The 12,254-nt window shown below is 36.3% G+C and overlaps 1 long non-coding RNA gene across 1 annotated transcript in view; it reads left to right on the top strand.

Moving 5' to 3' along the window:
• Positions 1-12,254, top strand: part of LOC133772179 (uncharacterized) — a 486,159-nt gene that overhangs the window by 352,754 nt on the left and 121,151 nt on the right. Inside the window, exon 3 of the long non-coding RNA XR_009867760.1 lies at positions 5,829-5,914. This is a non-coding gene — a long non-coding RNA (uncharacterized LOC133772179). The remainder of the gene's footprint in view (positions 1-5,828; positions 5,915-12,254) is intronic.

Here is a 12,254-nt window from a genome sequence, read left to right as displayed (position 1 = left end):
TTTCCTCCGTTGGTTCATTCCCCTAATGGCGTATACGGCCGGCCGGTGCACTGTGCCAATCCGAAGCCAGGAGTCAAGTGCTTCCTCCTGGTCTCCCATGCAGGTGCAGGGGCCCAAGCACTTGGGCCATCCTCCACTGCCTTCCTGGGCCACAGCAGAGAGCTGGACTGGAAGAGGAGCAGCTGGGACTAGAACCCAGCACCCATATGGGATGCCAGCACCACAGGTGGAGGATTAACCAAGTGAACCATGGCGCCGGCCCTGACATTAATAAATCTTTTAGAAACAGTAAAAATAAAAACATATATCATCAAAAAGCAAGAATATGACAATTATAATGGTTATACTAATATTAGACAAAATAGAATTTTCTTATATTTTTGAAAATAGAATTTAATATAAAAATGTAGCTCTGAGAAAATTGGAACTTTATAATGATAAAATTATCAGTGAATTATGGAGATTAAAAAATTATAAATACATACACTTAGATAAGAAACACCACCAAATTCATGGAACAAAAACTGATGTAATTGGAAAAATAATAGATAATTGTTAGTAATAATTGACTTTATTGTCTTATTGTAACTTTTACCTACTACATTATAAGTGAACATGTTAAGGATTACCATGTGATGACTAGACCCACGTATACATTATACAATGTATGAATCAGGGTAAACAAATCTCCTCAAACTGTTATCTCTTGTTTGTATTGAAAACATAGAAAATCTTTTCATTTAGTTATATATATTTAATATACATATTACATTATGTGTGTAATATATGTACTATTATGTATAATTATATATATTATAGAGTATACATTTTAATGCAATATATAATTATAATACATAACTATATTATTCCTGTATTATGTTATCATCTACTGTTAACCTGCTATGCAATAGAACACCAGAACCTCTCACATCAAACTATAAATTAATATCTATTAATCAACACTTACTGTCCTTCCATCCCCCTAGCCATCTTGTGGTAACTGTCAACTTTTATGGAGTCAACATTTGTAGATTTTCAGTTCCCTCTGTATTAATGAAAATATAGAGGATTCTCCCCTCCCCTCCTCTCCCCTCTCCTGTCTTCCCCTTCTCTTCCCCTCCCCTCTCCTTCCTCTCCACTCCCTTTCCCCTCCTCTCCCCCCACTTCCCCTCCCCTTCCCTTCTCTTTCCTTCCCTATAATATAGGCATATTAATGTGCCTATAACATGTAAAAATATACAATCAGTAATTTTAAAAAGCTTTCCATAAATACAATCTCAGAACCAGATAGCTTTGGTAATGAGGGTACTCAAGAAACTCATTGAGAAAATGGATATTTAACCTAATAGTTAAGATGCTGACATACTACATGGGTGTGCCTGAGTTCAGTTTCCAGCACTGGCTCCTGATTGCAGCTTCTTGCCAGTGCAGACCTTGGGAGGCAGTAGTGATGGCCCAACTAATAGGGTTCTTGGTTCCCATGTGGGAGACTTGGATTGCATTTTGGGTCTTGGCACTGGAAATTTCAAAAATCAGTGAGTGAACCAGCAAAAGAGAGCTTTCTGTCTGTCCTCTCTACATCTTAAAAAAAAGTTCATGGAGGCCGGCGCCTTGGCTCACTTGGCTAATCCTCTGCCTGCGGTGTTGACATCCCGGGTCCTAGTCCCAGTTGCTCCTCTTCCAGTCCAGCTCTCTGCTGTGGCCTGGGAAGGCAGTGGAGGATGGCTCAAGTGCTTGGGCCCTGTACCTGCATGGGAGACCAGGAGGAAGCACCTGGCTCCTGGCTTCAGATCAGCGCAGCACACAAGCCATAGAGGCCATTTGGGGGGGTGACCCAACAGAAGGAAGACCTTTCTCTCTGTCTCTCTCTCTCTCACTGTCTAACTCTGCCTGTAAAAAAAAATTAAAAATAAATACATAAAAAGTTCATGGAAAGATAGAATTAAAAAATAAATATATTTTGGTGCAAATTTAAAAAAAAATCCATGCAGTTTTTTCATAGTTTTCATTTTCCATGAATTTTTTGAAGACCACTCATATACTGTCATTTTTACTTTATACAATTTATCTTCTTATTAAGGGTACCTAAAAGGTATTCATTCTTAGTTCTCTAAAAAGACTAATAATTATATTATTAACAATTTAATTCTCATGAACTGATGCAAAGTTTAAATACTAAAAGCTTTCATATTCTTATTTACTTTGTTAGATATAATTTTTCTCCTGGAAATTGGCTCTAACCTTGTAGAAACTGCTTCCCAAAGAGTTTCATACCATTGCTGAAGGACTTGCAGATGCAAAGAGTAGCCCGGATTTGTCTCTGTAGGGTGACTCAAGTTTCCTCTAACATTCAATTCTCATTCTTTCCTTTCATAAGATAGGACTTTTTGAAGAAGGTAAATATTTTGAAGAAAATGCATATAATATTCTTTGATATAGAGGAATGGTTTTTTTGGCATAAAAACCTGAAACAAAAATTTTGGTTGAACTGTATGTTGCTTTTTGTATCTGTGTATCTGTTGAATCCCACAACTATAATAGCTACACTATAGCTGTATTCCAACTGAAGATAATAAGCATATAATAGAAACACTATAAACTTGTAGATAAATGGAAGGCGATATAGAAGAGATAGACATTTTTCATAAGAAACCATTCCATTTTTAATTTGTCAGCAGCATAAGATGAAAAGCAAAGTTTTTCTAGTTTCATGGTTCCTCTTTTGACTGAAAGTAGTGGTCCCTTCTGACCCTAAGCTTGTTGTTTTCCATTTTTGAGACACTAAAGGAATATCAAGACTATATATGATTTGGAAAGATTTATTTACTTATTTATACATGGTACAAGCAAAAGGTTATGTGGGCACTGAGCATATCTCTCAACCCCAGTGGACTTCTTCTCAACAACTTCAAAACAATCCACACAGCTTGATAGAGTTTGCAATTTACCATAAAATGAGAAAAGTTTACAACTCCCACTCTGTTCCACTCTCAATTATAGGACCTTTGTTTCAATAGCCCAGCAATAATAAGACCCTTTATTTCCATGCACTAATTGCTTCTTGATTATAGATTGTAACAGTAGCACTGAAGTGAATCTCTCATTGAATTAGGTCATAAACACCTTAAATGTGGGACTTCCAAAGATGTTATCTGACTTCCCATCAAGCAGGGAACCAACAGTTTGTTAAGCAAGTCACACATTTCAGATGATGCATCTTCACCAACTCTGTCTACAGTAGCATCTGTTTTATTTCCTATCTCAGTTTACTTTTTTGGGGGCAAAACTACCAGGTGACAACATACGATCATGCTGCTCTTGGCACTCCATCTCAGTATAGAAGTCCTGTCTTTCTGAAATGGGAAAAGGATTTACACCTCGGTGCTCTTACTGACACACACCAATTGAGTGAACAACATTTGGGTGGCCTCTAGTAAACTTAATTTTCTTTGGCTGCTTTTTGAAGTGTGAGCCATTGTCCAGCAAAGGATGTCACTTTCAAAGTTTGTATATTTTTGGAAGGTGGGGGGAGGGGTGGGATGTGAGGTAAAGTCCTTGGTAGCTTTGGGATCTGCAAGGAGAGAAGGCCTATACTTCCGGGAATGGAGAGTCCCTACCTGTACTTCCGGGGAAGAAAAGTCCTTGTCAAGGTCCCCATGGGTGGGGTGCCTAAAGGTCAACCAATGAGGATCAGACCTGCCTCGACCCTTAACCCCCACTCCCTGTGTCTATAAAAGGAGCCCTCCCAACCTCTGATGTGCGATTCCCCCCCCCCCCCCATTGCTCTGTTGGGACTGGGGAACCTTGCCCGGGAGCAGAATCCCAATAAAAGCTTGTGAATTAATTGATTCGTTTGCCTGGGAAGATTTGTTATGCGCTGGACATCTTGCAGTCCTCATGAGTAAATTTTATTGTTTTGGAGCAGGTATTATCTTATGACATTTTCAAATATCTTAAAAGTCATTCTACTCTGTCTCCCCATTGATGAAATTAAAACTTCAAAAGGTGTTTTACTATATTTTCCTACTTTTATATTTAGGCCTATATTTACAACAACCTGTAAAGGAATTATTTCTGTTGTCAAAGAAAAACAATACTTAAGGGAGTGAAATATGCAAAGAAGATTTTATTCAAGACTGTTGAAACAGAGGTCAAGAGTATTGTAGGAAGTGAGATTGAATTCAACCATTTAGAGACAGAAATCTGGAGAGTGTTAAGCCCTGGGGTGAGCTAGTGGACACATGCTTCAGGACAAGAATGGGGTAGACTTCTTCAGTGTGATTATGCCATCTGTGTTTGCTAATTGGTACTTATCAATGTTAGGATCCTAGCCTCCCATCAAGACTGGAGAATAGGAGTCCTTACCTTTCCTGATGATTGCATTTCAAAAGAATGCCTCCAAGGTCTTTAAGAAAGATATTCCTAGGTTGTAAAACTGGCATGAGGTTGGAGGAAGATTTACACCTCAAAGGATCAGAGAAAGGATTTACAATTGCAAATTTTCTAAAGTAAATGCTCTAGGACAAGGGAGGTCAGGAGCCTATAGTTACAAAGAAGCCTGTCTCAGGCTTAGTCAAACTGAGGGGAATCTTAAGTCACTATCTTTCATGAAGTAGCCTATAATCCTTTGCATAATGACTTGACCTATCGCTTCCAAGACCAGATTTTTTTTTAAATTTCTACACCAATTCTTTTCTACAAGTTTGGAAACACAGAGAGAAGGTTTAATATAAAATAAATGTGTCAGACAGTTAACAATGTGGACAACTGAATCGATCTTATCATTTTGGTTTTAGACAATTTAACATCCTGAATCTTAACTAGATCATGCTAAATAATTTTTTTGTAGAATGTAGCTTAGAGAAAGAGCTACAGAGGTAAAAAGAAATGTTTAATTCAATATTATTGTTGCTATATTTATTTATTCAGCCTTTCATTAGTAATGATATTATGTTAAATACAGTTTTTTTAACAGTACCATTTCTTTTTTTTTCATTTATTAAACTTTTATTTAATGAATATAAATTTCCAAAGTACAGCTTATGGGCTACAATGGCTTCCCCCCTCCCATAACTTCCCTCCCACCCGCAACCCTCCCCTTTCCCTCTCCCTCTCTCCTTCCAATCACATCAAGAAATACAGTTTTAAGAAGTTATTTGCTAGTCATTAAATCATTTGCTTGAAAAAAGAACTTAGATAACATACTGTGGATGAGATTTACTCATCCTAGCCTTTAGCATTGCATTCTCCATTGTCCTTTTTTTTTTTATTCTCTTGTGTGAGAAAAAAATCCCCAAAGGCCATATATGTGGATTTTTAAAAGATGTTGTATTATTTTAGGGTTTATCTCCACTGTTACAGCCCAATAAAATGTATTCAAGTGTTTCTGATTTATATTGATTATTTCAGGGATAAGAAATCTTTGTTTAATGGGCTTTCTATAGAGAATCAGATGGAAAATAAAATTTATTGACATATATAGTACTATGTATCAAATATATTAAAGCTTCTCTTAGGCTGTTTACAAATCTCTTAACCCTTTAAGATAAATCTTTTTAACTATTTTATATACAGAAAGAATTATATTAAGTCTGTGTTGGTCAGTTTGGTCATCTGAGTTCTCTTTTACCCCACAGTCTGAATAATTTCAATAAAAACTATGATCTCTAATTGTTTACCCATTTGTGTCCTTTAGAAATGAAGACTTATGACAAGGCTGACACCACTGATTACTAGAAAATATATGTTCAGTATGTTATATTATTTCCAATTATTTTTTTTCCTGTAAGAGGCATATGCATTCTCACCTTTTGCCTTTTGTATTACAGTATAAGAATCTTCAGTGGAGGACTCCATATCTCCATGATGTTACACCTGACCAAATGATGAATCATGGCCAATGGAATGTGAGCAGGTATGACCTGTGCTACATTTGAGTGGGTCTTTAAAAGTTACTGTGTTTTCCATCAATCCATTTGTTCATTTCCTTATGCTATAGGAGTATTATGTTCCAGAGGCTTCTCTTAGATCCTGGAATTAAAACACATATGGAATAGCATATTCACAGCAACCATAGTGTGATATAAATAGCAATCAATGTCTGTTTTTGTAAGTCTATGAAATTTTGAGATTGCTTGTTATGATAGCATAACTGACTAGTATAGTATATATCTTTAGTTAAGTAGTATACTATTGCTTTGTTTATCCATATATAGAAATAGTTCAAATAACAGATTAAACTCTGGGATGTTGGAAATTATTAACACTAGTGGAATTTTTTCATATAGAACATAATTTTATTTTTTAAATATGGGAAAATCATTTGAATGCATAGAAATTTCAATATAAGGGGCCCTGTTCCAGTAATACTTGGCCTATTTTAGTGCTTGTTATATGCTCAGTTAGGAACTACATTTTTCAGTGTATTCAATGGGTATACTTGTTGCTATTCTATTCCATGAAGGTTAACTATAACTACCTCCAGGAAAGAGCATATGTCTTCACTATCTGATAGATATTGGAAAGTAATATGGGCACTTCAATATATTTGTCTCAGTTGTCTCTCTTCACTCTTAAACAAAGAAATACTCAGTCCTACCTGCTGAAGTCTGAGTTAGTGTGATCTATGACTTTCCAAGCGGTATTTAACTCTGTAGTTTCTTACAGCATGAATGCTGGTTATACTGCCTTGCTTTGAAAGATTATCTTCTGGAAATATGATTGCTGCTAAATATATCATTATGCCATATTGGGATCCTTAGTAAATCATAACCTGAATCCTAGCAGAAAAGAATGATTAAAATTAACTTTCACGGTAATGCATTTTTCCCTACAGACAATGTTTCTGGTTCAGGTGATTACTTTTCTTCTGCTGTAACTCACTACCATTAGCTTAAATATATATTATCTGCCTCCCTAAAATCATAAACAAAGAAAGTTTGGTATCTCAGGGTAGCCCCAAAACCTTCACAATGCATGCAGCCTGTACTTTTAAGTTTCAATATTATTGATAGTCTTTCCACCCACCTTGCACCCATTGCAGACCCCTATTGTTTGGATTTAGGAATGAATACTTATTAACCCAAAAAGAATAAAACAGAAAAAAATCAATATGAATGTTTAATAAATCAGATAATGAGGCATGTAATTTAACTAAACTGGGCATATATTTTTGATGGCTTTCTTTGTACAAATAGCATAGAAATACCAATCTTCCAAGGGTCTGATATATTTCCTATAGATTTTGAGGTATGGATCTTGGAAATAAATTTTCTTTGCTTTTTTTAAATGGAAAACATTACTGCTACCTTTGGTTTATGCTTCATTACCTAGTAGGAGCCAGGTATTGTGCAATGTCAGATATATTTTATCTTCATTATTCTCAGAAAACTTTATGCCGTAGGTGTAATTGGAAAGATGTAACTCAGAGCTGATTTACTCATAGTCACACACACACAACTAAAATAATAGAACCAGATTCTGAATAAGTCTAAATTTCTCTCCACACTTTTTTTTTTTGCCATTATGAACCCTGTGAATATTGCTTGGGCAGGGTAGAAAGAAAATAGATAACATAAATAATGGTGTTTTGTTCTTTCTCTCTTGAATATCAGCTATGAGATTGAAATCTCAGCGTGATTAGATTTTCCTTCTTCAATTTTACGTCTAAAATGTTAACTTCTGTATAACTTGAGATTGGGAAGTGAAAATAGCAATACTTTCGTGCCAGAAAAGTATCATAAGGTTACTTAATTGGATTGTAAATGCTGATAATTTCAGTTTACCCAGTGTTAGAAAATATGGATCTAATTGCCTGGTAAACATGTTTATCCTGGCAAATGCACCATAAAACTCCCCATCTTTTCACTTCTCTATCTCCACAAACAGACATAAATAGAACTCCTGCCTCAACTTTCAATATCATTTCAACTTTCCCACATAAGTTAGGTGAATACAACTTTCATTTTGAATTTTGACTTAGTTCATCCATGCTGAATGATCTACTTTTCTGAGAAGTTTTCTTTTCCATTAAAACTGCTATTCCCTAAAGACTGTTAGGCTTTCCTTCCTAATTCTAGCAGGCTCTTAAGAAGTGACTGCTATCCCACCCCACCCCAAAAACAGTAAACAGGTTTGTAGTCAATAATATGTGTTTTTTTAAACCAGTAAGAAAATTCATCATATTCAATCCTCAAAACAACTCAATGAACTAGTCGTTGCTATTTCCTCCATTTTATGAGCGAGGAAATTGGAAGGTTGCACAGGTAATAAGTGTCTTAACCAGGGTTTGAACCAAGGTGTTTGGCTGCAGAGTCCATATTCTCTTCTCTATCTTTTTATTTTATTTTTTATTTTTTTTTAAATTTTAAGAATCATGTATTTGGAAACACCTCTTAAATATCAAACATGGTATAGTTTGTTTAACCAGTAAACTTAAGCACAACCATATAAAATGTTTTTAGTTTCTTTCTACCAACAAGTTTAAAACATATGATACACAGATTCAGGTCACATGAATTAAAATGTATCTTTGATTGATTTTAGCAGCTTAAATTTATGGACAATCTTATCTATAAGCCATTTAAAATAAGACTCTTAATAAAATTTCCCCATGTGGACATACAATATGTACACACATATAACATAGCATAATAGACCAATATAGCAATTTTAATAATAGCTTTTAAAATCTTTAACTCTTTTTGTAGATTGCCAATTGATTTGAATTGCTTTTTGTTTTTAGTAACCTCAGTTAACCATACTTTCTCTGAGTTGGTACTGTTAATACATTATTGGCTTCATCTGCTTACAGAGCCATCCCAAAGTACTGAATACAATAGAAGTGGCTGGAAAAAGTCCATAGGAACCTATAGGAGGACAGCTAAACACAGAACCAACAACACTTTAGTTTTATGAGCAGCAAATCATATGTAACTGTGGATGACAAAAGATTTTAAGTTGCCATGTTTAAAATTATAAACTCATCCACCAACAAGAGGCACTTGCTTACTTCACAGTATTTTTGAAAGTACCTGTAGGATTTTACAAATGTTTAACCCTTTAGGCCTCTGGAGCTTTCTCATTAAGATAACTAGCATGTCTAGTAACACAAGATCATTGGACTTTCTAATTCTCAAACATTTGTATTAATATCATTTTCCATTATAGAAACTTAAAGTCTGGTACCACATCACATCTTGACAGTCCTTCTAATATACTCCAAATAGACTGATTAGTTTGTGTGTCTATAAGATGAGAGACATAGGTCCTTCGATTTTTTCAGTTGGGCCCAAAATGGAAAACCAAAGTCCAAGATTTACTGGAAATTTTAGAGTCCAGATTGTTTGAAACTTTGATTTTTTGAATGCCTGTTAAGAATGCCAAGAAGGCTCAAAATCCAAAATATCTGGTTGAAATAAGATTCCTTAAAATCATGACATAACATAGACCAAATTTGATCATTGTTACAAGGTGATTATTCAAATCTTTGAAAATAAGCACATATTTAAATAATCCATAGCTGTTAATAAAAATTCAGCTGTTTTGAACAATTAGAATTTAACAGCCATCAAGAGAACATAATAGATTACTTTAACACATTGCTTTAACAGAGCATCAGAGTTTAATTCTATGTCAAAGAGAAATTGAGCTTCCTGTGATCTTTTGCTGTGAGGTTTCCTTCCTTTACCTTCTTTCATATTGATGACCATGTTTCTGTGTTTCTGTGTGTAACACATCTTTAAGCATCTTTTGCAGGGCTGGATGAGTGGCAACAAATTCTTTCAATTTCTGTTTGCTATGAAAGGTCTTTATTTCACCTTCATTCACAAATGAGAGCTTTGCAGGATATAATATTCTGGGCTGGCAGTTTTTCTCTCTTAGTACCTGGGCTATGTCTCGCCATTCCCTTCTAGCTTGTAGGGTTTCTGATGAGAAGTCTGCTGTGAGTCTAATTGGAGATCCTCTGAGAGTAATCTGACGTTTCTCTCTTGTACATTTTAGAATCTTTATGTTTCACTGTGGTGAGTTTGATTACAACATGTCATGGTGAGGATCTCTTTTGGTCATGTTTATTAGGGTTTCTATGAGCTTCCTCTACTAAGATGTGTCTCTCCTTCAAACCTGGGAAATTTTCTGCTAGTATCTCACTTTCAGGCCTTCTAATCCTTTCTCCCTCTCCATGCCTTCAGGAACTCCTAGAACCTGAATGTTGGTTTTTTTTAATAGTATCCTGTATATTTCCAACAATGTTTTTTAGATTTCTTTTTTTTTCAATTTTTTTAAAATTTTATTTAATGAATATAAATTTCCAATGTATAGCTTATAGATTACAATGGCTTCCCTCTCCCATAACTTCCCTCCCACCCGCAACCCTCCCCTCTCCTGCTCCCTCTCCCCTTCCATTCACATCAAGATTCATTTTCAATTCTCTTTATATACAGAAGATCAATTTAGTATAAAGATTTCAACAGTTTGCACCCACATAGAAACACAAAGTGAAACATACTGTTGGAGTACTAGTTATAGCATTAAATCAAAATGTACAGCACATTAAGGACAGAGATTCCACATGAGGAGCAAGTGCACAGTGGCTCCTGTTGTTGACCCAACAAATTGACACTCTAGTTTATGGCGCCAGTAACCACCCTAGGCTGTCGTCATGAGTTGCCAAGGCTATGGAAGCCTTCCAAGTTTGCCGACTCTGATCATACTTAGACAAGGTCATAAAAGACAGAGTGAGGATAGTAACCAATGATCCTAAGAGTGGCATTTACCAGGTTTGAACAATTCTATAGCATTAAGTGGGGAAGAGGATCATCAGTACACACAGGTTGGGAGTAGAGCCATTGGTGGTAGAGGTTATGATTACAAAGGAATGAGGCCCAAGTACGCTGGACAGGGTCTAGAACAAAGGACAGAGTCATTATTAGAGGAGCTGTCTAAGTTACAATTAAGTTTTCTGACTGAGAGGCAAATAGAACCTCACAGAAGGGGCTTGATAATAATCTGGTGGGCTTTAGGCCTTGTAAGTTAAGAGGCCCAGACCTATCTATCTCTTCACATGGGGTATATCCTAAGGGAGGTGTGAACCTCCTGGGGGAAGGCACTCTGTTGACTTTCATTACTTGGCTGGCCTGGGAGGAGAGCTGGCCAGGTAAAGGCAGGGGTCATCTCTAACAAGAAATTTACAGTTCTGCCTGCAATGATGCTGACCCTACTTGGCCGTCCCCTCAGCTGCAGTGGTCACTTTGGAAGTTGGGCTGAGTGAAGGGCTTTTCAGCTTAGAGCCAATAAGATCTGAGGCTCTGACCTGGGCATCCTTCGACTCCAGGGCAGGTCCATTTCCAGTGATCCAACTCTTGGCAGAGCTGCTAGGGCTCTTCACAAGCTGACTTCTGCTGAAGCCCAGGCTTACCACATTGTAAGAAACTGCAGTGGACTGGCCTGTTGGGTCTCCTTGAGGGCAGATCACTGTACAGATCAGCCATGAATAGGCCTGCCACCCATTGCTTCTGATGCCTAGCTTTCTTTTCCTCCTGGTTTGTGTTCAAGCAGACCAGAGGATGCAAGTCAAGGGAGTGCCCGTGTCCCATCTCTAATCTTTGGTGGCCTGAACTACAAGTCTATAGTCACAGGCATGTTCTGTAGTAGTTTTTCTAAGGTAGACAATGCCCATGAGGAAAATTATATTATCACTTAAAAACTTCCTTTCCCTTTGGTCTGAAAGGGAGGTTTTTTCCTACTTACTGTTTACTTCGCTGAGGGCGACGTGAATCTAGCTATGAGATTATTATTTAAGTTCTTATTTTGGCTATGCTATTGCAGAAAAATGTTAGCCATCTCTTTTATAAGGTCTAATGATTAAATTGTGCATCCTACAGATTCCTTCATAATAGAATTAGTTTCCTACCTTGAAGAGAATAGAGAAATGAAAGAACAAGTTGGGCTTAGAATAGAGAAATGAGGGAGCAAGTCCTAGATCGCTTGCTGACATTAGCAATATTACATGAATACTTAGCAAACCGTTTCAACCATTAGATAACAACTTAAGAAAACATTTACCAGAAGGTCCAATGCCTTCTATAAATTTTAAGAATCATGTATTTGAAAACACCTCTTAAATATCTAACATGGTGTAGTTTGTTTAACCAGTAAACTTAAGCACAACCGTATAACGTGTTTTTAGTTTCTTTCTACCAACAAGTTTAAAACATATGGTACACAGATTCAGGTCACACAAATTAAAATGTATC

Source organism: Lepus europaeus, chromosome 13, assembly GCF_033115175.1.
Source record: "Lepus europaeus isolate LE1 chromosome 13, mLepTim1.pri, whole genome shotgun sequence".
NCBI classification, from domain to species: Eukaryota; Metazoa; Chordata; class Mammalia; order Lagomorpha; family Leporidae; genus Lepus; species Lepus europaeus.
Note: the sequence above shows the minus strand (reverse complement) of the source record. Positions and strands in the feature narration are given on the sequence as shown.